This window comes from Megascapheus bottae, chromosome 21 (assembly GCF_031878675.1).
Source record: "Megascapheus bottae isolate mThoBot1 chromosome 21, mThoBot2.hap1, whole genome shotgun sequence".
NCBI classification, from domain to species: Eukaryota; Metazoa; Chordata; class Mammalia; order Rodentia; family Geomyidae; genus Megascapheus; species Megascapheus bottae.
In genome coordinates this window covers 6,615,003-6,640,574 of record NC_143529.1, presented here as the reverse complement: position 1 = coordinate 6,640,574, position 25,572 = coordinate 6,615,003, and the positions used below count along the sequence as shown (strand labels likewise).

Genomic DNA, 25,572 nt, shown 5'->3' with positions numbered 1-25,572 from the left:
GGCTTTTACTCCAAAAAGACATCAGGCAAGCCAAGTGCCCTCGAGGGAGGATATATTCATTCATTGCATCAAGAATGAACAAAAACAAGCCAGCCACACTGGACATACTCTGACACCATGGGAAGGTTTTTCAAAGAAAGCTAGCATGAGGGGCAACTTCACCTCTAAGGATAGGCAATGTAAAGAACCCACATTGCTGTAGACTTGGCCTATACTGCAGATCCCATTTCTCAGGTTTCCTTCTTTCTTGCATCTGCAGGATGGGGCTGGCTTTCTAGCTAAGTGGAGCAGTGGAGCCCTTACCTCCAAGGAGGGGTAACCAGTCCCCACAGCCCATGTCCTCGCCCAAGCCCTCCCTTTCCCAAGAGCTGTGGCAAGAGGGCTCTGTCTGTCAGTGCAGCCCCCAGAGCTGTGACTGGTGATCACCTTGTCAAGTTCTCAAAATGGATAGTTCTCATGGAATTTCAAACGGTTCTCCTTTATATCTGCATAGCATCATTCCTTCTGATTACCAAAGGCTCACTGGTATGTTGTAGTAATCCGTAGGAGTAATAAAAGAATAATCAGGAAGGGCCAGGAGTTTGGCCTAGTGGTAGAGTGCTTGCTTTGCATGCACGAAGACCTGGGTTTTTTCAATTTCTTGGTATCACATACATAGAAAAAGAAGCCGGAAGTGGTGCTGTGGCTCAAGTGGTTGAGCTCTGGCCTTGAGAAAGTCCAAGGACAGTGCTCAGGCCCTGAGCTCAAGCCCAGGACTGGCCAAAAAAAAAAAAAAAAAAAAAGAATAATCAAGAAAGAAATGGAAGGGATGATGAGCTAAAAGCAAGAGAATGTTTATCTTTGCATACTCCAAACAGTGTCTAATTAAAAGATTCCAGGGGGCAAGGGAAGTTTTTACAGAAGTGCATTAAGTTAGTCTCAATCGGTTTAACAACAACAACAAAATCCACATGTAATATTCTCCTGGCTAGCAGGCTTACATAGCAAAACCTAGAATTATGCAGATAAATTCTCAAGCTAAAACATGTCTTGGTCTTATTACTAACCACCTCAGACTAGCAAGCAGGCTTCTATGATTTTAAAGATAGCACTTACACTTAACTAGAAGAACTGGCCAGACTTGATTGTTAGCAAGCTTTTCTCAAAGGGAATTAAGAAAGGAAAAAGAACAGGTTTTAGAAGTCTCCTGGAGAACTGAAATGGCAAATGTTGAAGTGAACATCAATAAAGCCCATCATTTAATGTGGATTAATTTAGATGCATTAACTAGGAACAACAAAACCTTTCTATCACATTGGGGCCTTGTGAAAATTATAACTCTAGTCAATAGACTTCGTAATTTCAAATTAGTCACAAGACCAATCTAAAACTTCTGGTTTTTCTAGCATAACAATGCACCGATAGCAATTTCAAAGGATGTTGCAAAAATCTCACAATGTAAAGAATATTAATTTGCATGATTTTTAAGAGGAAATACACATGACATAATTTTTGTGGTGAGAGGAGAGGATTCAAGAACTACCATTTTTATTCCTGAGCCACAAATATGACTGATATTTCATTCAAGAAGAGCCATGCATAGAAGAATTGCTTTGTAAAGATAGAATAAGGTTTTAAAAGTTGAGCGGTGCTATGGCTTAAAGAGTAGGGCACTAGCCTAAGAGCTGAAGAGCTCAGGGACAGCGCCCAGGACCGGAGATAAGTCCCATGACCGACAAAAGAAATAAATTTAAAAGTTGAGCCAAACTCAATATGTGTATATATAGTTACTAGAAGTGACTGAGAGTGATAATGAATTTAGAGAATGAATTTTGCAATTGTTTACTTGTGGAAAGTATAGAAAATCCTAAATCAAGTATTAGGGAATGGCCAATTGCCAGGGGCTCACACCTGTAATCCTAGCTACTTAGGAAGCTGGGATCTAAGGATAGCTGTTTTAAAGCCAGCTTAGACAGGAAAGTCCACCAGACTCCGATAAGGGTGGAATAGGAGCTGTGGCTCAAAGTGTTAGCGCACAAGCTGTGAGCAGGAAAAAGCTAAGGGACAGCACCCCAGCCCCATAACTGAAGGAAAAAAGGGATTTTAGGAATTGAAAAAAATAATAAGTTTCATACCCTACTACCCCACAATAGGGCACCTTTGTATTAGACAAAATAGAAATAGAAAAGTAGACATAGCTAATCTTCCCCTTACTGTTCTTCCTGGAAGCAGGCCATACATAATAGGTTCTCGGAGCCACATTCCAAGCACTCCTCCCAGAGTACTAACATTCCATCATACCATTTGCTCAAACCTTAGCATAAAAATACATATGTCTCTGGGAGTCTTCATTTCCTTATGAAGGTTCTCATGTCACAAGAACATTAAATGAATTGTATACTTTTTTCTTGTGAATCTGTATTTAATTATATATTTATTATTTAACAAGTATTTATTATTGATTGCACCTATCCTGTGGCTTGAACTCGAGGCCTGAATACTGTCTCTGAGTCCTTATGCACAAGGCTACTAGCATTTTACCATTTGAGCCACAGCTCCACTTCAAGCTGTTTGGTGGTTAATCAGAGATAAAAGTCTATGGACTGAGGCCTGGGAGTTTGGCCTAGTGGTAGAGTGCTTTGCCTAGCATGCACGAAGACGCAGGTTCGATTCCTCGGTACCACATACATAGAAAAAAGCCAGAAGTGGTGCTGAGGCTCAAGTGGTAGAGCTCCAGCCTTGAGAAAGTCCAAGGAGAGTGCTCAGGCCCTGAGCTCAAGCCCAGGACTGGCACCAAAAAAAAAAAAAAGTCTATGGACTGAGAGTTTGGACTAGCAGTAGAATGTTTACCTAGCATGTACAAAGACCTGGGCTTAATTCCTCGGTACCACATACAGAAAAGGTTGAAAGTGGTGCTGTGGCTTAAGTGGTAGAGCACTAGCCTTGAGAAAGTCCAAGGACAGTGCTCAGACCCTGAGTTCAAGCTCCAGCTCTGGCAAAATAAATAAATAAATGAAAGTCTCACAGATTTTCCTGCACGTACTATCTTTGAATTTCAATCCTCAGATCTCAGCCTCCTGAGTAGCTAGGACCTCAGGTACCTGGCACTCATCTCTCTTTTGTTACAGGGGTCTTAACCCTAAACTTAGTGATTGGTGAGGAAAAGAAATCTTTGCTCTCTTATACAAAGAAAAAATAATTTTCTAGATATATTTAAAATTCTCAGCTGTTTGGTGAAATTGCATGCTAAATAGAACATGGTAAAAAGAAGAAAACATTTCGAAGTAAATAAAACATCAAAATACAAGACAGTAACACTTTGGGATGCAGTCAAAGTAGTGTTACATGAGAAATTTACACATTACTGCTTATAGCAGAAGAAAAGGATAAGATGAATATTCTAAACTTTATATTAAGCAGCTAGAGAAAGAAATTAAACCTAAGATTAAAAAAAATAATAGAAATCAATGTGATTAAAAGAAAATAAGACAATCAGCCAAGCATACTAGCATATATGTGCCATTGCCAAAATGCTTAGGCAAGAGAATTACTTGAGTTTGCGATAAGCCTCAAATAATTATGAGGACAAAAGGGTGAGAGAGGATAAAAAATGAAAATAAAGAGGGCACTATTGGCTCAGGCCTATAATCCTAGTTACTCAGAATGAGATCCTCAGGATTGTGGTTCAAAGCCAGTTTGGGATGAAAAGCCTGAGAGATTCCATCTCCCAAATAACCAGCAAAAAACAGGGCTGAAAGCATGGACCAAGCAGTAGAATACTAGTTGATTAAATAAGCCAGGTGGATATAAGTAAGGTCTTGAGTTTGAACCACTGTAACAGCCAAAAAAAAAAAAAAAAGAAAAAAGAAAAAATATGCCAAGAGAAAAAGTGCTGTTCAAGTCATAAGGAAGAAAAAAGAAAAGAATAAAAAAAATTGACCTTCTGATAGAGAGAAGCTGGGTGGGGTGGCTGTAATCCTAGCTAATCAGGAGGCCAAGATCTGAGGATCCCAGTTCAAAGCCAGCCCAGGCACAAAAGACCATAAGACTCTTATCTCCAATTAATCAGTAGAAAATTGGAAGTGGCACTGTGGCTCACCTGGAGCTGAAGAGCTCAGGGATAGAGCCCAGACCCAGGGTTCAAGCCCCACGACAGGTGGGGAAAAAAGGGAGAAAATGGCAGATGGATAGGACCAAGTTGGAAAGCTGTTGTGTTGGATTTACAGCTGCCAAATAGCATGTCATTTCCAGAAATTATGTCCTATGTTATATAATTATGTCCTATGTTTTATTACCTAGAGATCTGACATTCACCAAATACCAATTTTTGCAACAAGCCTCATTTCAGAGCAGACCCTTCAGCTTGCACAGTGGACACTCTACTTCAGGCTGAGAGCTGCATTCCTCTTTGGCAGCTAGACCTTCATCTCTTTGGGGATTGGAAATTTCCCACAGATAGGCAGCAATTACCCTAATTTGCCTCACACCACATTTCTGCCGCCTGGCTCTCCCCTGCAACCTGCTGGTCAGTTCGGCTTAGCCATGTCTGACGAAGCCAGTGCAAGACAAGATAGGAGAAATCTAAGAGCTCACTGTGTTGGCTTAAGAAACCACATTTTTCTCCTTCAAAGCAGGCAGCCTTTTAATCTGGAGTCAGTGGAATGTAACTATTCCTTCTATTTTGTTAAATTGTTACAGGCAGCAAAGCATGTTGAAAGACTTATTTTTTTTCCTCATTGCGAATGAAATGCTCATTCTTGAAGTAGCTGCTGTCTTAAATGTTTAAAGGCGATCATTTCTAAGAAGGTACGACCTTGGGCCAGTGCTGATGGCACATTCTCCAAAATGCTACTGAGCATGCTCAGGCGTTTGTGGGGAGAAAGAGACTTGTGAGCTGATGCCTTGGCGATCTGTGGGGAACGCAGCTGAGGGATTGATGACTGCTCTTCACCTCAGTGTCTGGAACTGAGCCCGGGGGGAGGGGGGGAGGGGGCTACCAGTGTCAGAAGTGGAGGCAAAGGAAACTGGTAAGACGCAGCTTCATCTCACAGAGGCACCATGACGCCAATAGCAAAACAGGCAGTCAACTCCTTTGCTGTTGCCAGGCTTGCTACTGATAGAACACTTTCCAGCTCTCTGCCTGTCTTCTTTTGAACTAAATCGGTGCCAAGGCCACGGTTCTCATTTAACTGTGGCGTCCTGATTACTTTGATTACTTGAGTATGGTGAATTCTTAAAACTCGTGCAACTTTCTCCTACCAGAGCCGGGTTTAGTCACCCTGGGCTCTGTTTCCAGTGCTCTGTCTCTACCCAGTTAGTTCCTCTGGAACCTGACCTTCAGCTGACCACCCACATCCTTATGGAGTAACTGCATAGCCTAATTGTATGACCTCTTGACCATCTACCCCTCACCCCCACCATAGACTGCTTCAGATAGACCATGTGACCTGTAATCACATTGTGATTCTCCAGAACTCAGGTCCACTTATGGTGAACCCATTAATTAGAATCCTCAAAGGAACCCTGCTTAGGTAATACTTCAGATGCAATGAAAGCTTCTGTCTATGGACCTACTATTTCCCAAATACTGGTTAAGCACACATGAATGTCCCATATGGCTCTGTCACACTGGTTCAGCAAAGCATGAGCATCTTCTTTGGAGGGTCTGGAATATACTGTTTTTGTTATTTTAAATGTGTGTGTGTGTGTGTGTGTGTGTGTGTGTGTGTGTGTTCAAGTTGCTTTTGTATCTCACACAACCAACATACCCGACCCTAGTTTTCTTTCTCAGTTATAGAACCTCTCCTAGGACAGTAGTTATATTTGTAGAACTAAGGAGAACAAAAGTCAGATGAAAGCCACAAGGTATATGCCAGTGACAACAAGTTTTCTGCTAGTGTGGTGGCCCACTACTTTAATCCTAGCACTCAAAGACAAAAGACAGCAAATTTGAGGCCATACTGCTATACCTAATGAAGATTTATCTCCTTTATCTCAACAACAACAACAGCAAAATAAAAAATAAAAAAACAACCAATGACAAGTATATCTGATTATATTCAAAGTGCTTAGGCATTAGACCATTCACCAAAATAAAGAAGTATGGAAATATGAGCACAGTAGCACATCCCTTCCAGCCTTGGAGTGAAGGTTAAGGCAGGAGATTCACAAACTTAAGATTAGACTAGACTGTAAGATGAATTCCAGGCAGCTGGGCTGCATAGTATCAAAACAACAACAAATAAACCAAACCAAAACAACAACAATAATAAATTCAGGAAGTTCTCCTTAAAAAGTACAGTGTAACCAATCATAAATACCTCCTCAAGATCAAACTAGAGGAAAATACAAGAGACACATCAACTCATCAACTCATTTGTTGCTCATTGTCTTTTACTACATTTTTCTTTTCTTTTGTCAGACATGGGGCTTGAACTCTGGGCCTGGTCTCTGTCCCTGATCTCTTCAACTCAAGGCTAGAGATCTACCACTTGTATTGCTTATTATCCTGAAGCAGGCATACAGGTATTGTTTACTTCAATACAGAGTGGATCTGTAGCTTTTCTTGCACTAGCTTGCAGCATGGTAGACATATGTATAATCTCGGGCACAGTCATTTACCCTGGATGACCATCATCCACTATGGGATCAGTAGAAAAACTGGGCATCACTCTGATGCAGCCATGGTATAACTGTACATTCAATTGTTTTTGTTTATTTGTTTTTGTTTTGTTTTTTTATTCCTGAGCTCCATGAAAAAGTAATACATTCTTCAGACTCTAATAGTCAAACAAGAAATTTGACTCAGTGAGAATCCCAACTAGAAATTTTAATCCAGGGCCAGGAGTTTGGCATAGTGGTAGAGTGCTTGCTTAGCATGCACTAAAATCTGGATTCGATTCCCCGGCATCACATACATACAAAAAAGCTGGAAGTGGTGCTGTGGCTCAAGTGGTAGAGCTCTAGCCTTGAGAAAAAAACCCATGCCCTGAGCCCAAGCCCAAGACTAGCAAAAAAAAAAAAAAAAAAAACAAAGGAAGAAAGAAAGAAAGAAAGATTTTAATTTAAAACAACACCTTTCTTAACATTAAAGGAAAGTGTTTATTGCTTTTCCAGAAAAAAAAATTTATATCTTCTTTAGTCAGTCAAGGACCACTGAAGTCTCAGGAGACTGTTATGTACAGGCATCCTGCCTTTTTTACTTTTCCTTGCATATATTTGACCTCGGTTCCACAAGCAAGAGCAGAACTTGAACCTGCAGACACTGATCATTAATTCCTCTGAAAGAAAATCACTAATTAAACCACAATAACTTCACAGTTTCCACTCTGTTGAAAACAGGACATTTGTTTTCCAATGACAGGAAGGCAGAAACTTTACAGCAAACACCATTGCAGTCTTCTATTTTCCTTTGGAACAATTACTTAAAAGAATTACAGTATCTTTTGTTTTCTGTCTCTGTTATTTTTTTCCTTTTTTTCTTTTCTTCTTTCTTTTTTTTAATGTCAATCCTACAAAATCTTGTAATTTCTGTTAAGAAATGAACTCCAAGCTGGTCACTGTAGCTCTCATCTGTAATCCTAGCTACTCTGCAGACTGAGATCTGAGGATAGAAGTTCAAAGCCAGCCCAGGCAGCCTAAGGTCTGTGAGACTCTTATCTCCAATTAACCACTAGAAAACCACAAGTGTCACTGTGGCTCAAGAGGCAGGGTGGTAGCATTGAGCTTCAGAGCTCAGGGACAATGCCCAGGCCTAGAGTTCAAGCCCCATGACCAGCAACAACAACAAAAAGAACTCCTATCAGAACATCTCTTATTTTACAGTATTATTATAATTTGATAAATGTTTTATGGCTGTACTCTGGCAAGAGTAGAGATCATGGTTTACATCACAGGTCGGCTAACTTTTTCAGCAAAGCCATGGAAGGTAAATATTTGGGTTATGGAGCCAAATGGCTCTTGTCACTCACAAGCAGTCCCTATGTGTAAAGCAATGAGAGTGGCTATGTTCCAATAATTTTATGGATGGCTGAAGTTCAAATTTCATATAATTTTCACATGTTACAAAATATTCTCTAGAATTTTTTAAAAAAATTTAACCAAGACGTGGCTGAGGGGGAACATTTGAGTTTGTATGCTGTAGAAAAACAGATGAGGATCCAGGTTTGTCATGTGAAATAGTCCATTGTCCTCTAACCTTGAATTATATTCACCTTGTAATTGCTGTAGAAAGACAAGTCAAAATGCCCTAACTGAATTGTAAATTATTAAGTCTACTGGCATATTACATTATTTGGATTCATCTGTAGGCATCTTCAGACAGCTGATTGAATTCTGACTTTCCAAAGTTTTCCATCAAGAACTAAATAGTGAGAATTACAGGGATGTTTAGGTCTTGATATCTACCTGGCCTCCATATATGCAATTCTGGCAAGTGTTGGTGTTTTCTCAAACGTTGCTAATTTAACATACCAGGCCATCATATTTTCCCCATAATTTTCTAGTACAGAGAACACGCCAAGAAAGCATCCTGTTTTTCCAGGATGTGGTACCTAAGCTGAAAAGCCACAGTCAAGATTACATGACTAGTATTCTCAAATAACAAATTAAAGACTGTAGGTGCAGAAGCCTATAAATGTTAGGTAGCTTCTACTGCATTGGGAATTCTTCATTTATGCTTTTCTTTTCTTTTTTTAAATCATCCTGGGACTTGAACTCAGGGACTTGCACTAGCTTAATTAGCTTTCTTGGCTGGTGCTTTACCACTTGAGCCTTACCTCTAGTCCCACTTTTGGCTAGTTAATTGAGATGGAGTCTCACAAATTTTCCATTTGGTCTGCTGTCAAACCATGATGCCCTGCATCTCATCCAGCTAGGACTATATGAGTGAACAACAGGCACCCAGATCATTTATGCTTTTCTATACATCATTAATAAAGTACTTCATATATAGAAGCAGTAACTTCAGAATGGAAGGAATATAATAAGATCAGATCCATGGAATGTCATAAAAAATGCAAAGAGGAGAACATGGAAACTAATAGCAGAGGACAATTTCTCTGACTGCTTTTTACATTCACATCTACGAGTGCCAACTGTTTCAAACTGTTTTAATTTTTTTAACCCCTGATAGCCTGTGTTAGTCTCTTCCTCCCAGGTTTAGCACGATATACTAGTCGATACTCTTCTGTTATATTCCTCCTAATATGAGGAACAAGTTGTGATGGATGTCCAAAATATTTTTCTCTTAATCTTTTAATGCAAGTCCTTGGTAACCCCATTTAAAGGTAATTTAACATTGTTTCCAAGTCACCACAGTCTCATAGCCTAGACAGTTACCATGACAACCTTCAGATTAGTAGAATATCCTAACAAGAGTTGCCTTTTTATTTCTAGCACTGTGTTATGCAGTCACTTCCTTCTCTTTGGATCCTAAAATGAGCAAGATTGATGCTAATTCCTCATCCTCCTCTTATTTCAAGGGGTGAGACTGTAAAAAGAGATTACTGTCTGTGCTCTTGCAATGATTGCACTCAAGAAACAGAAGCTCTCTGGGAGTTTGGCCTAGTGGTAGAGTACTTGCCTAGCATGCACAAAGACCGAGGTTCGATTGATTCCTCCATACCACATATATAGATTAGCTGGAAGTGGAGCTGTGGCTCAGGTGGGCAGAGTGCTAGCCTTGAGGAAAAAGCCCAAGGACAGTGCTTAGGCCCTGAGTTCAAGCCCCAGGACTGGCAAAAAAGAAAAAAAGAAAAAGAAAAAGAAAAGAAAAAAGCAAAGCTTGTCCAGTTCTGAAATCAGTATTTTTGCTATGGAGGGTTGAACTGAGTAGACTTTGAATTTTTAAAAATCTTTCTCTCTCTTTCTCTTCCTTCCTTCCTTTTCTACATTTATTTATTGCGCTAGTCTTGAGTCTTAGATTCAGGGGCCTGGGCACTTTTCCTGAACTTTTTTGCTTAAAGTTAGCATCCTACTACTTTTATCCCCAGCTCCACTTCTAGCTTTTTTAGTGCTTAATTGGAGATAAGTGTCTCATGAGACTTTTAGTTCCCTTCCTCCCTCCCTCCCTCCCTCCCTCCTTCCCTCCCTCCCTCCCTTCCTTCCTTCTCTCCTCCTTCTCCCTCCCCTCTCCCTTCCTTTCATGCTTCTTTTTAAATTTGTTGGAACATGATAGATGAGTATTTTAAACTGTTTTGTAATGTTGGGTGTTCCACCTTCACAGCTTTACAAATAATATCAGATAGCTCTTCGGGGAAGATGGTCATTGTAATCTGAGAATGTAGAATTTGACGAGATGCAGTGCCTCCCCATCTGTCTTTGGTAGCTGAAGTGAGCAAGGCCTGTGGCCAAGCAAAGACAGAATATAATCTATCCCAGAGGAGGGCCCAAGTACAGGGCTTCTGGCACTACTGCTGCTGAAGCTGGTTCTGCCATTTCTTCTGATTGCCTTTAACCCCAAATCCTTCCCTGTGAGCACTGTGTGCGTGTGCGCGCACATGCGCGCGCGCGCGCACACACACACACATACACACACACACCTTTGAGTGTGTTAGCTAAACTCTAGGGTTAACAAGAATGAGGAAGGGTTTGGCAGGTCCCTGATTTTCTTTTTCCTCTGAACTATTGCTCTTTAGACACAATATTTGATAGCAGGGTTCCATTTCAGAGCCTCCTTTGACATCTGAGAGGCTTTGATCCTCTCCTACACAACTCCAGAATGTGCCTTGTATATAAACACTACTGGTCTTCTTTTGTTTTATTTGTATATGCACCGAAATTGCAGACAAAAGCAAAACAGTTCTGCCCACATTCCTGCACCCCCTTAATCCTTATACTCATTCGAAGTCTCTTAAAGGCATCAGTTGAAAGATAGTGAGACAAAAATTCTCTGTGAGCCAGGGTTTACTTTTCATTTATTATTGTAAGAAAGAAGTAGTGACATGCTATTGTTGGCTTTCTTTTTTTTTTTTTTTTTTTGCCAGTCCTGAGCATGAACTCAGGGCCTGAGCACAGTCCCTGGATTTTCTCAAGAATAGGGCTCTACCACTTGAGCCACAGCACCACTTTTGGCTTTTTGCTATATATGTGGTACCGAGGAATCAAACCGGGATCTTCGTGCATGCTAGGCAAGCACTCTACCACTAGGCCAAACTCCTGGCCCCTACTGTTGGCTCTTTTAAGACTATTTACATCTGCTACTATATAGTCTAAGGGCTGAACAGCCTGTCAATATTTCATTTTAGAAATGTCTGCAATCTTTTTTCAAGATATCAATAGTGAAAAGTACCATTTGTCTAAAATTATGACAACTGTGATCAGGCACCTGCTGACACAGCCTGAATGTTACAGTTCTGTTGTCAGGAGGTTGTGCACACAGCCAGGGCCATCTGTGGGCCACCTCTAACACATCTGGTCCTTCAGTCCTTAAGGGCAATCCCTGAGCTTCCCAGCAAACAGCAGACTGTTATAGCAAAGGAATGCTTCTCCTACCTGAGGTACCCAAAGCTGAAAGTCTATGACACACACTAATAGTTTTTTAGAAACTATTTCTTAAATTGTAAACATCTCAGTTTTGGTTATAGAAAAGTAGGAGGGCCTCCTGTTGGGTAATTAAAAGGAGGGAAATAGATTGAGAACAGAAACTGAAGTGAAGTTGAAAGATTAGCAAAAAAATAGTTGAGAAGTAGGAAGTCCAGGCCTCTGAGGTTCATTTGAATGGTGTCAAAGCGAAGAGGTAACCAAGGTTAGAGAGAAATTACTTCAAAGGTATAAACTCTTGGGCAGTTATCAAGAGTTTAAGATTGAATCAACAGTTCAGCAATTCCACTACCTTGTATCTATCCACAGAAAATCAGTAGCTGAAGATGACTGTGCTCCAGGTTTATCACAGTACTATTCACAGTAGCATCGACTAAGAGGTCTATTGACAGATAAATGAAGACAATGAGGTATATGGACAGAATGGAATACTCTCCAGCCACTACAATGAAATCCTGGCTAGACAGTATATCATACACCTGTAATCCCATCACAAGAGGCTGAGGTGGGAGGATCCAGGCGAGGCTACAGAGTGAGGCTGTTTTAACAAAGCAAAAACAAAACAGAAGATGAAATACTATGATTTACAACAACATGAATGAAGCTACAAGTCACTAAGAAGTGAAATAAAGGAACGCTAGCCTGGGCAGAAATGTCTGTGAAATTCTTATCCCCAATAAACTACCAATATCTGGAAATGGAGCTATGGCTCAAGTTAGCCTTGAGCAAAGGTCCCAATTTCAATCCACAGGACCAGCACCAAACATAAAAGCATGGAAAACCAGCTTGAAGTAAAGCAGAAATAAACCATGACAACAGAACTCAACAGTCTTCAAGAATCACATCACTGGAGTTGGGATTGTAGCTCAGTGTAGACTAGCAAGTTAGCCTCATTAAAGCTCTGTAGATAGAAGACCCAGAAAACTTTTGCACCAACAATGAGACACAGCTAGGAAGACTAACCCTCCCGACATCTGCGACTCTTAGTGTGTGGCAGATACCAGTCTTATTCAGAGTGCTTACTTTATTGCTTTGTTGCAGTGAGTGGTAAAATAATCCTGAAGACTTTTGTAAAGTAACTCCTAACCTCCATTTCCTGAAGGTTTTACTTTCTAAAATCACATTCTTTTCTGGGAGAGAAGTGTTCAGAAGTCTAAACCTGGGATATACCTCCCACACTAGGCAGCTGTGAGGCTGTGAATTTCTGGAACAGCGTTAACTCACACCAAGGCTCTTCCCATAACACACAAAGCTCTAATCCCAGGAAATAGACCTGATCCTCCACCACCTGCCACACACACACACACACACACACACACACACACACACACACACACACACACATACACACACACACACACACATATATATGTACGTCGCCCTCCGCCCCCCAGTCCTGGGCTTAGACTCAGGGCCTGAGCATTGTCCTTGGGTTTTTCTCAAGGCTAGAGCTCTACCACTTGAACCACAGCACCATTTCTGGCTTTTTTCTATGTATGTAGTACCGAGGAATCGAACTCAAGCCTTTGTGCATGCTAAGCAAGCACTCTACCACTAGGTCAAACTCCTGGCCCGCAACATATATATTTTTTAAAAAGCTTTAAAAGCACAGAGCAACTTGCAATTTGAGTAGAAAACACATAAGATGAAAACCAGGATTTGAACTTTCACCCTGTTCTATGTTCAGTCATAATTAGATGAACACAGCCTTGACTTTGTCTTGTACAATGAGTCTTTGTATTGTCTTTGATTCTTGAACGTGTAGGCCAATGTCATGGAAACTATGCATGCTTTTCAAGTGTTTAAACATGCACACTTTATTACCTGACTTAGTCTTATTAGCTTTGTTCTGTCTAATTCCCTCTGCATCTACCAAATATAGTGTTTGTATTGGAACTTGCAGATAACAAATTTATAATAATTTCCACCTTTTTAAAATTAGTCTTCAGCTGTGCAAAGTAATGGACTTTATGATGACACTTTCATAGTTACATATGTTACTTTTACTTTATTTTCTCCTCCATCACCTTTCATCTCTTCACCTCTCTGTTAACGCCTTTCTATTCCCAAATATTATTTTCTCCCACTTTTTTTGTGTGTGTGGTGCTGAAATTTGAACTTATGCAGGTACTCTACTATTCAAGTCCCAAACACAGTCCTCTTCTGAAAATTTTTAAAACCTATTTTCCACAACAATAGGATAATTTTTAATATTCAATCTGTGCTTTGTTTTTTTCTGACTTTATCTCCTCAATCATACAAATTCTTTTGAGATTAATGCTCACTTCCAAGAGATAAGGTTATACTCTCTCTTTTATTACCATTTTGCATATTTCACTAATTTCTGTTTGTCTGTTTGTTTGTGTGATGGCCCAGGGACTTGGACTCAGGGCCTAGGTCCTGAGCATTTTTGCTGAAGACTACCACTTGAGCCATACCTCCATTTCCAGCTTTTTGGTGGTTAATTGGAGTTAAGCATCTCAAGGACTGTCTGCCTTAATTAGCAGTGAATTGTGATCATCATATCTCAGGCTCCTAAAGAGCAAGATTATAGCTGTGAGCCATTCTCACCCACCTACTAGTTTATTGTTTTAAAGGATTGCAAGCTTTACTAATAATGTGCATGTGCTAGATAACTTAGCGAGTTGTCAATTGGTAGTCTTTAGTGTATCTATTGTATACACTATTGTATGCCATAAAAGACAATGAATCATGATCTGTGGATAGAAAATTATATTTTACACAGTAGGAATTTAACTGATTTGGTTGTTGCTTCCCTTTTATCTGAAATGAAAAGTTTATCAAGAAAGTTAAGGATTGAGGCAAAACCCTGACATGCAAAAAGTTAAATCCCTAGCAAGGGGAGGGGTTGGGGTGGTGTGAGTGGAAGGGAGAAGAAGAGGAAGGGAGAGAAATGAGAGGAAAAGGTAGGAGGGGAAGGGGAGAAGAAAAACAAAGTTAAAATACAAGTGACTGTGCTTTTGTACATAGCCTTATGTGATGTTTTTTGACAATCATGTCATACATCCAATACTCCAAATTGTCCTAGAATCTAGATTCTTGTAACTGAAAGCAACACCGAGATCAAATTAAATCAAATCAAATTAAGTCAAATATATACTCCTTGTCTTATTTGCTTCCTTATAAATTATATGGACTACACCACTGATTCACGAAACTTCAAATGTGCCTTTTGTATTACTTAGAGAGCTTAAAAAGAGCCAGCCACTTCTGCTTTGTTCCTTCCTACAGTAAGTTGCTTTTTAAAAAGCATAGATCTTAGTAGGTGCTGGGGGCTCAAGTCTGTAATCCTAACTACCCGGAAGGCTGAGGAGCTGAGGATGGCAACTCAAACCTAGTTCACACAAGATAGTCCACAAGACTCTGACCGATCTCCAATTTGCCACCAATAAGCCAGAAGTGGAGTTGTGGTTCAAGTGGTAGGGCATCAAGCTTGAGCAAAAAAAAAGCTCAAAAGACAGTACCCAGACTTGAGTTTGAGCACCAGGACCAGGGCAAAACAAAACAAACAAAAACCAAAGCATATATCAGAATTCAAAGGACTCCCTATGCATACAGTAAACATTAATGTTCTATTTTCTTTTCTTTGGAAGTTCTAGGATGTGAAGTCAAGCTTCATACTTGCTAGATGGTGTATAGATTAAGGCATGCCACCAATCTTTTTTACTCTGGTTATTTTTGAGATAGAGTATTGCTTTTTGTCTTTGCTTATTGAATGCTAGATTTTTTCCCCCTAATATTTCCCTGTAGCACAGCAATACACTTTTTCTGTTGTGATAAAGTCTTGAAAATTTATTTTGTAACTAGGATTATAGGTATGAGCAGCCACATCCCATAGCAATTCAACTTTCTATGTGCTGGAACTTTAACTTTTTTACTACAAGAAATAATTCCTAGACTGCTACCAATTAGCAATTACATGAAAGTGAGGCCAGGTGTGTGGGGGGGTGGAAGATGAGGAGACAAGATGTATAGTTTTTAAGTTCAAATTTAGCAAAACTTTTCCTTGGCTTTGAAAATGTCTACTCTAATCTGGAATGTGTCTTAGTGGTAGACTGCTTGCCTAGCACGCCTGAAGGTTTGATTCCTCAGTACCACATAAACAAAACAACAACAGCAAACTTGGAAGTGGAGCTATGGCTCAAGTGGCAGAGTGCTAGCATTGAGCAGAACACAAAGAGGCTCAGGGGCAGTGTCCAGGACCTGAGAGTTCAAGCCCCAAGACTGGCATTTAAAAAAATTTATTCTATAGGTACTGAAGTTCAGATCTTCAACATAATAATTCATGGATAGCCCAGAAGCGCTAACCTGTCCTTCAAGAATAAAGTTGGGAATCAGTGGCTTATGCCTATAATCTCATCTCTCAGGAGGCTGAAATCTGAAGAGAAACATTTAAAACCATCGGAAGCAGAAAAGTCCAAGACTCTTAGCTCAAATAAGTCAGCAACAGAACTGGACTGGAAGCATCAGCATTGAGCGAAATAACAAAACGCTGAGACCTCAGTACTAATATTTTTTTTAAAAAAATTGTGAATAGTGTAGTAAAACACACACACACACACACACACACACACACACACACACACACACACACACACACACCATACTGGCATCTAAATATCTTTTCCATTGTCTCAGTAACAATGTAGCTTGACTAGAAAAGAACTTACCTTGGCAATAAATTTTGATGTCCAAGAAAACGGGTGCAACTTTCCTTTACCTTAAACAAATGTCGGTTATCTTGTTAGGGAAGACTCGGTGAACAGCCAAAATGCTGTCAGGTCACTGGAAAGTGTTCTCCTGAAGGTATTTTTGGGAGGAATTTGCTCTTCCTAGTTAGCATTCCAATAGAGCCCAAAGAAATCCTAACCTACTACCTCCTTCTAGCTTTTGTGATTTTTATTGCATGTTAATTCTCTTTGTTTTTCCTGAATTTCCAAATCTGTAGAAAGATTATTTTACACTTGTGATATAAAGGACTCTCAAATGAATTCCCTGGAGTAAAGCAATTTTTTTTGCATACTCAAGATCCTAGGTTCAATTCTCCAGCACCACAAACCAACAAACAAAATCTCACTGTCTACAAGGACCCACAAGGAATTGTCTGTGTGGTTGCCACTGCAAAGTGAACACGTGTCAGGAATGAAGGCTACTTTTGTGGCTTCTCTGTTTTACAAGTGGCTACCAAGTGAAAAAGTCACACATGCTTTTTCCTTCTTCAAGTTTCCACACCTTCCTTTACAAGAAGAGCTGAGATGCCCCCCTGGCAGAATGGAATTCTAGTGTCCCACTGCTCCATGGATATTGAGATCTCAAGGCGAATTGGAAAAAGGGCTTATCTTTCAGTACTCTTGGAAGAAAGTTAACATCTTGTAAACAAGGTGTCACTAGGAACATTATTGCAATGGGCAATTTTACAGCATGTTTACTGTGTAGTGTGGAACACAGTGCAAGACATTACACTAGTCACTCTTTAAACATTATCTTAATTCTCCAAAAGCATCCTGTGCAGTAGGAGCCATTTCCATCTCCTTTTAAAGTGCCACTAAGGAGTAAACCTGTTTTGTAGGGAGAGTAAGGAAGAGTGGTGTTCATTGTGCTACTATGATGCAGTATAAGAATTGCCAATTAGTGTCGTGAAGCTCTCAAGATCTAACCATAAACCTCTTGAATAAATGATTTTTGGAGAAAAAAGGTGATCTTAGATATTGGGTATCTCCTTGAATGAATGGACTGGTCATATTAGATTATATTTCAAGGGTTTACAAAAATATCACCTATTTTTTCTTTAGTTCCGTGAGTTAGGGAAGAAAGAACATGAATTTAGTAATTGTTTGTGGTGAATACAAAGAATTGTTTGTGGTGAAAACTAAGAATCAAGGGGAAAAAATGAGTACAGGGGATATAGCTCAGCAGGAGAGCACTTTCCTAACAAGTAGGAGACCCTGGGTGGACTCCAGAGCACCAGGGGGGGGGGGGGGGGGCAGGAGCTTTGGTGGAATGTAAGAAAAGGTAGGGGGAGACAGGCACCCTGTGGCTCACACCTGTAATTGTAGCTACTCAGGAAGCTGAGCGTTGGTAGTTTCGAAGATCTGGTTCAAACCAATCTGAGAAGGAAAGTCTTTGAGACAACCAGAATGCTGGAAATGGAGCTGTGGCTCAAGTGCTAGAGTGCTAGTCTTGAGCAAATTTAGCTCAGGGATAGTGCCCAGGTCCAGACTTCAAACCCTAAGACAGCCCAAAAAGAAAAAAAAAAAAATTAAGAGAGGAGAGGAAAGGAGGAGAAGGGGAGAGGCAGGGGCGGGGCCGGGAGGGGGGAGGGGAGAGGAGAAAGGAGTGTGCGCATGCGCAGGTAGAGGGGTGGGGGTGGGGGAGAGGGGGAAGAATATGTAAGAGGAGGGAGAAGTACAGGAGTAGCAGGTGTGAAGGGAGCATTAGTGGCATATACTAGTGACCATTTTTGTAGCAAAATGATTGGTTTTCATTTGTTATGAGGCTTGAACTCATGGCCTGAGCACTGCTCCTGACTTGAACCACAGGTCCACTTCTGATTTTTTTTTTTGAGTGGTTAATTGGAGTTAAGAGTCTCATGGGGACGTTTTTTTTTCAGCCTGGGCTAGCTTCGAACCATAATCTTCAGATCTCCGTCTCCTGAGTCGCTAGGATTACAGGCGTGAACCACCAGCACAGATTTTTTTTTTTCACAGATTATTTTTTTTTCCTTATGAAAGAAGGACAGAGAATAATAGTGGGCCCTAGGCATTGATATTTGTGAGATTTCAATCTCCATTATGTATATACATGTTTAGCAGCTCATTTGTTTATATCAAAACATGAAAACTTTATAGACTATGACACAGGCAAAAGATTGCTTTTGTAGGATAGAAATATACATACATGCACTTTGAGGACTCAAGAATAAATTACAAGGAAAGGTTTGTCTTTTTAATTGTTTTGTTTAGGTTGAATTCCTAGGGCCTGAGAAGCCTCCTCCCTCAGCCTTTCAAATAGACTGCAGAGGGATGCCATCAGGCCTAGTAGAATTGTCTTTTTGACAACAGCCATAGTCAGTGGTCTGGACAGTAAAATAGCTGGAGTTAGCAATTCTGTGACTGTATGGCAGTTGTGCTGTTCGTTCCCCCAGGGGCCCTATCATCCTTCATTGGTTTCCACCTCACCAGACTTCTGAGAGCTAGCTAAAGTGCTCTTGCCCTTCCTCAAAAAAGAAAAACACAACCACAACAGCACAAAACGCAACAAATAATTCTTTGTCCTTCCCCACATAGCTCACAAATTCCCAAGGAGGAGATAAAAACAGCTAAGAGAGGGTAACCAGCTCTGGCTTCCTCTCAGCCTCCTGGCCAGCTTTATCTGTCCAATAAACTTCTCTTCTGCTCAAGATTTTTGTTGTCCCTGGCTTTGTTTTTATACTGTCCTTTTTTTTTCTTTTAAGACACCATATTCTCATGTTTAATATTCTCATTTCTAACATGTTATTATCCTCCTTCCCCCTTCTTTCTCTTTCTCTTTCTTTACTATCTTTTGTTCTCAAGAGGGTGAACTCAGGCATTAGGGTATACAAAGCAAATGGCCTATTGCCAAGCTATACCCCAATCCCTAATCAACTCTTTCTCACAGTAATTCAAGACAGTTTGCGTTTTCTTACCACTTAAAATGATGTGCTCTTTCATTAACTCTACTATCGTTTTAAAAAGTTGTGCTGAGACTTTGAGAACAGTTCCTTCTAAAATGTTTCTAATTTATTTCAATGTGATGTATCTTTAGCATTCTGTTCATTTCCTTCATTTGTATTTATTTTAGTTTTTTTTTTTTAATACTCTGAGTATGTATTCTCAGGCTGGATTTGACTCTGCATTCAACTGACTTAATCTTAAGAGTGCTGGGTTACAGGTGTTGGGTCACCTGGAGTTTTATATTTCCTTTTCAAAAACACCAAGACAGTAATTTTTTGTATAATTAGTATTGAACTTCCTTCCTTCCTTCTTTCCTTCCTTCCTTCCTTCCTTCCTTCCTTCCTTCCTTCCTTCCTTCCTTCCTTCCTTCCTTCCTGCCTGCCTGCCTGCCTGCCTGCCTGCCTGCCTGCCTGCCTGCCTTCCTGCCTTCCTGCCTTCCTGCCTTCCTGTGGATCCTTGAACCTAAGGGCTGGACTCTGTCCCTGAGGTCTTTTACCCAAGACTGGGGCTCTACCACTTTAAGCCACAACACTTGAGTTGTTAATTGGAGATAGAGTCTCCAGTCTCACAAGGACTTTTTGTGCAGGCTGGCTTCAGATTGCAGATTCCCAGATTTCAACCTCTTAGAGTAGCTAGGATTATATGCATGAGCTACAAGCGCTAAGCTTTCATTTCTTTTTACAAGTACTTACTTTAAATAGCAAAATGATATTCTGATGATTGAATCTAGCAAGTAGCTTCTTGGAATTAATGATGTTCACTTTACACTTTCTTCCTTATTTCATTCTATCTGTTCTCCCTCTCCCTCTCCCTTCCCTTTTCCTTCACTTCTCCCTACCTCTCTCCTTTTGCCTGTCACCTGTTACCTCTCATCTCTTGAGAAGATCATGCCTATAATCTTGGTTCTGAATACCTGATTCCAAAAGAGGGAGAAAATGGCTTAGAAGAAAGCAATCACTGAACCCTAATCTGTGCTAAAGATTGTTAATAACTTTTAGTAACCTAAATGATCTCTTTAGAAACATCACGCAGCTTCTGGGACATTGGAGATGAAGAATGTGGCACATTCTATTAGTTTCAATATCAGGTTTAACATGAAGGAAATTATTGTACATTTCAACCTTTGTTGGGTTACCTATTTTGAACTCTATACACATGGTGAGGGAAAATATAAATGCTCTTTACTGCACCAAAAGAAGAAGCCCATAATCTACTTTTTGTTCATAGATTCTGTGTAGTTAGAAGTCAAAACAGGAAGTGCCATTGTTAGTAGGCCAAACATAAAAGTTTTGTTCTTAAAAACACCTTGAACCTTCTTCCCAAAGAGGACATTTGCATGCAGGAACTTTGGGTGGGATTATATGGCTTCCTGCATTTTCTTCAAAGTTTGTTTTTGTTGGAAAATAGTTTGAAGGGAATACACAGCCATTTGGGGAGCGATTAATATTTACGTCCTTTTTTAGAGTTTTATAAGCATAGGTAATCATTTGACAATGATTTTATTTTACTAAAAAAAAAAAAAAAGACCAATGCTGATGAAACACTATTTCTTTTCTTCCTTTTTTTTTTTTTTCTTTTGGCAGAGGGACAGAGAGGGGAGTAGTTGGGGTGGAGGGGGGAGGCATAGTCCTGGGACTTGAACCCAAGACTGCACACTGTCCCCGAGCTTCTTTTGCTCAAGCTCTAGCACAGCTCTACTTCTGGCTTTTTTGGTAGTTTAATGGAGATAGGAGCCTCACAGACTTTCTTGCCTGGGCTGGCTTTGAGTCATTATCCTCAGATCTCAAGCCTCCTGAGTAGCTAGAATTACAGGCATGAACCACTGGCACCTAGCTACCATGTCCTGAGAAAAATCTCAGTCAGGACATTTGTCCATGACTAAATGTGAGTGTGTACATTTTTTTTTGACAAGAGGCCAGCTTTGTGTCCAAATAAACTGATGTTGTTGGTGATAAGCTTAAATGGGTCTGTGGATCTTTGAAACTGATGAAGTAGGATTCCATTTCCTAGATTCTTTGTGCACGAATACTCAGAAGTCAGAATGATGACCAAGCTGCATATTATTCATAAATTAACATGTTGAATTGAAACCCATTTATCCATAATAAAAAAATAAGAAATGATATCTTAAAGAGAAAAACGTTCCAATCTGAAAAATTAAGAAAAAGTCAGGCAGAAAATTATATACTAATTTTGTAAGTTTTGCCTTAAGAGATTCATTTCCAACCTTCTAAGTTTTCTATAGCTACTGTCTGATGGTAAACAAATATTCTAGAATGAAATTGATCTTTCAAAGTAAATATAGATATACATTATTTTAAAGGTAGAATGAATGAAAGCTACTTTCCTCTTTTCTTCATGGAATAAGAGTATCTCAGCCAGGTGCTTTTTTCTCATGCCTGAAATCCTGGCTGCTCAGAAAGTTGAAATCTGAGGATTGTGGTTCAAAGCCAGCTCAGTCAGTAAAGTTCCTGAGACTCTGATTTCTAATTAAATACTAGAATAGCTGGAAGGGGAGCTGTGACTCAAATGGGAGAGCACTAGCCTTGAGCAAAAAAAAACTGAAGGACAACTCTTACGATCAGAATTCAAGCACACAAACATGCACGCGTGTGCGCGCGCACACACACGTGCGTGAGCATGTGCTTAAATAAAAGAAAAAGTTTATCTCAAATCAGGCTCTACTAAGATATTAGAAGGAAGAAATAACAATTAGTAATCTTTACTGCTAAGCTGTCATCATTCTACAAATATAGGCAATTAGAGTAACAAAATAAAAGACAAAAGTCTCCACATAACCAACCAGGAAACAAGATAAAACATTTCTCTGTGTACACCAAGATCCAGTCAAGGACTTGTCCAAGGACATCTTTTTATGAATCTTCTTTGTGATCTTAAGTATATTTGAGTTTGTTTCTTACATAATGAATTCTTCATACAATCTGTGGAAAGAGAAACCTTTCTGACTTATCTATTGTAGGTTTTAGTATGACTGGCTTTGGTGAAAAATAAATAAAATAGAACTTTTGAGCTAGTCTATTCTACTGAATCTCCAATCCTTAAATGAAGCTTTGTGTTTTTTTTCTATCATAAAAGCTTAGACGAGGAAAAGTTCTAGGAATAAAAAAACTTAAGAGATCTTTTCATCACACAAGAGTTATTGTATCAAAATTTGTCTGTGATCATATTTCTTCCTAAAAACAACCAGAAAAACAGCAAGATTTAGCAGAATGGGAGAAACTGAGTATAATTTGTCTCTATGTTTGAGAGTTCAGTAAGATCACAGGGCATTTAGGTCATCCTACAAACCTTTCTGTCTTCAAGTACATCTGCCCACATTTTGTTTTGCAATGTGTATTAGAAATTAAATGGCTTTTATTTATCTTGTGGGTATTTTGGAATAGAAAATTATAAAGAAGGAAGCTCTTGATTTGTAGGATTCTTTTTTCTTTTTCCCAGTCCAGGGGCTTGAACTCAGGACCTGGGCACTGTCCTTGAGCTTTCTCAAGGCTAGCACTCTACCACTTGAGCCACGGCACCACTTTTGGCTTTTTCTATGTATGTGGGTCCAGGGTTTTGTGCATGCTTAGGCAAGCACGCTACTAGTAGGCTACACTTCCAGTCCTGATTTCAAGATTCTTATAACAAAAACTTAATACGAAAAAAGAAAGAAAGAAAGAAAGAAAGAAAATGCAAAAAGAAAGGAAGGATTACACTAAAAAAAAAATTTAGCCGGGCACAGGTGGCTCATGCCTGTCATCCTAGCTACTCAAGAGGCTGGGATCTGAGGATATTGGTTCAAAGCCAGCCCTGCATGATCTGTGATCTCCCAATAAATCACCAGAAAATCAGAAGTTGTAGGTCAAGTGGAGAACACTATCCTTGACCTGAAGCGCTCAGGGACATGACCCAGGTCAAGAGTTTAAGCCCCACCATCAACTCTACCAACAATAAACTCTTTACAGCTTACAGATCGATTTCATATCAATTTACTTCATTTGAAGATACAAGGGATGCCTGGGTAATTACTTGAGTTACTGGCAGAGCTTTGACCATATACTGTGCATGCATCCAGTTTCCTTGTCTGGGGCTCTCCATTCCTTCTCATTTGCTCTTTTTTCTCATTCGTGATTATGAGATTGACTTCATGGGTGCTGAACTACAGAAAAGATGGAAAGCTGTTTGAGGACAAATCCAGTATCTCAATTACTTTCTCATCTCTAGTACTCAATCCAAAGTGTTCAGTTAATGTTTGCCAAATCAATGAATGAATGAAATAGAAATGAAAAGGCAAACTGAACCAGAGAAGCAACTCTTCAGATGTTAAGTAAATGAAAATTGAAGACCAATATTAAAGTTTTCAAATTAATTACTTTAATTTCCATGCTGGGATTCAAACTCCGGGCTTTACATGTGATAAATACCAACTCTATCCTGCCCTGTTATTATAGTTTTCAGATAAAAAGTTTGATAGCAAGCACTAAGTTGTTATCCAGTCACTTGTCAATGTACCATAGATAGATACCATCTATCTATGTATCGGTCATATATCTTGCTAGCCTCATTTCAAGTAATGTAGTTTATCATCTATTATTACCTGCAAATTCTCAGGTATTAAGTCACCATTATAATTTAGAAAATGTATCTTGTTTTATTCAACACCAACGTTAGAATATATTTGTCAATACTATAAAGTCTATTGGTATATACCAAATAACTATGGTTGTAATTAACTGTTATATCTATAAGTCTGTAAGACTGTGATCTCTAGTACTTCAGTTAATTCCTCCTTATTTAGAGAAATATTTCCTTTGTAAATCTCACAGGTTTATGAATGCATTAGATAATTACTTTCATATGATTCCATCTGTGTGACTTTTTCCATTGACCATGCTTAGATAAAATACATTTTTATATAAATTTCTACCTGCATACTTAGAAATATTTCCCATATGAATAAGTTTTTCTTTTTGTTAAATTTCTGATGGCTACAAACGTAACTCAGTGACTGATAGTGCATGTCTAGTATAAGCAAGGTCATAGCTTAGCAATTCCCAGCTGCCCCACATATGTGCACACACACACACACACACACACACACACACACACACAATCTAACATTTTTATAAGCAAACATTTATATATGTGATTTGGAAGAAAGTTAAAGGAAGAATTAAGTTATTGTTGATTTAAGATTAATATATTGAGTTCATGTTCTACAAAGATACACTGAAGAAAAATAAATCTCAAGGATACATATTTTATGAATCCACATCCATAAAATGTATGAAGATGAAATATTCAGACTCAGATTTATAGATTGTTATTGTTATTTATGATGTTGAAGACTGAACCCAAGGCCTCTACCCTACCACTGAGCTATATCTCCTGCCCCCTGAATTGAAGATTTTCTGATTTAAATTCTCAAGATGCATACCCAAGAAGAAAACACTGAGAATTAGCCTGAGCTGTCACTGTGCCAGTTCACTGACTGCTGTCAAGTAACACTGCACAATGCCATCTAGTGATGAATGACCAGCAAAGGATTAACAAACCTCAGAAGAAAATTCCCAAGATTTGATGTATCAGGTGAAGAGTCCATTTGGAAGAATTAAAATGGATAGAGATGAGCTCAGGTACACTGAGCCCATGAAAATGGATCACTGACCAGCTTACATGTATGCAGAGACACTGTATTTCCACTTACCTCCAATCCTCTCTGCTCCTGCTGTGAATGCTCTTGTCCCTCCAGTCCACAGCTGGACTCAGAACAGAGGATGTACTCTACTGCTGCAGCCCCCCTCTAACGGCAGGTGCTAGAGGTGGAGCATTTTAGAAACCAACGTCAACAAATTAACAACAACAACAAAAAAAGGACTTCAAATAAGGGAACCAAGATGATTCTTGAAACAAGATGTGCCAAATTAAAAATAATAACAATAATAAATCAACTGAAGTTCAAAGAAGAAACCTAAAATAGGCACTGGAGGAAATTCTTTTTTTTTTTTTTAATTTCCATCTAATGGTTGTAGACTTGATGCAGTCTTATTCCTTTAAGCAAATCTTCATTGAAAATGTCAGAGATCACCCCCCTCCCTGAATGGCTATAGCATTATGCCCCAAGGGAAATAAATTTCTCTAACATTTTTTGCTTTTGTAAACAGATGGCATTTAATTTTTTTTCCCAAGACCAACAATCTGTTAACAGTGGGTTTTCCCCCCCCAATCCAACAGTTCTTTTTTAGTTTAATTTTCACAACTAAATGAATCAGTGTTGCTGCTATAGATATACTGGAGAAAATGAGATGCTTTGCTGTATTCACATATATCTGTTTCA

At 39.4% G+C, this 25,572-nt stretch overlaps 1 protein-coding gene across 1 annotated transcript in view; it reads right to left on the bottom strand.

Annotated features, from left to right (window-relative positions):
- The window catches only part of Slc39a10 (solute carrier family 39 member 10), a 114,491-nt gene extending 89,476 nt beyond the window's left edge, over window positions 1-25,015 (bottom strand). Inside the window, exon 1 of the mRNA XM_090354516.1 lies at window positions 24,943-25,015. The gene's annotated coding sequence lies outside the window, so the exon portion shown is untranslated. The remainder of the gene's footprint in view (window positions 1-24,942) is intronic.
- Window positions 25,016-25,572: the final 557 nt, after the last annotated feature.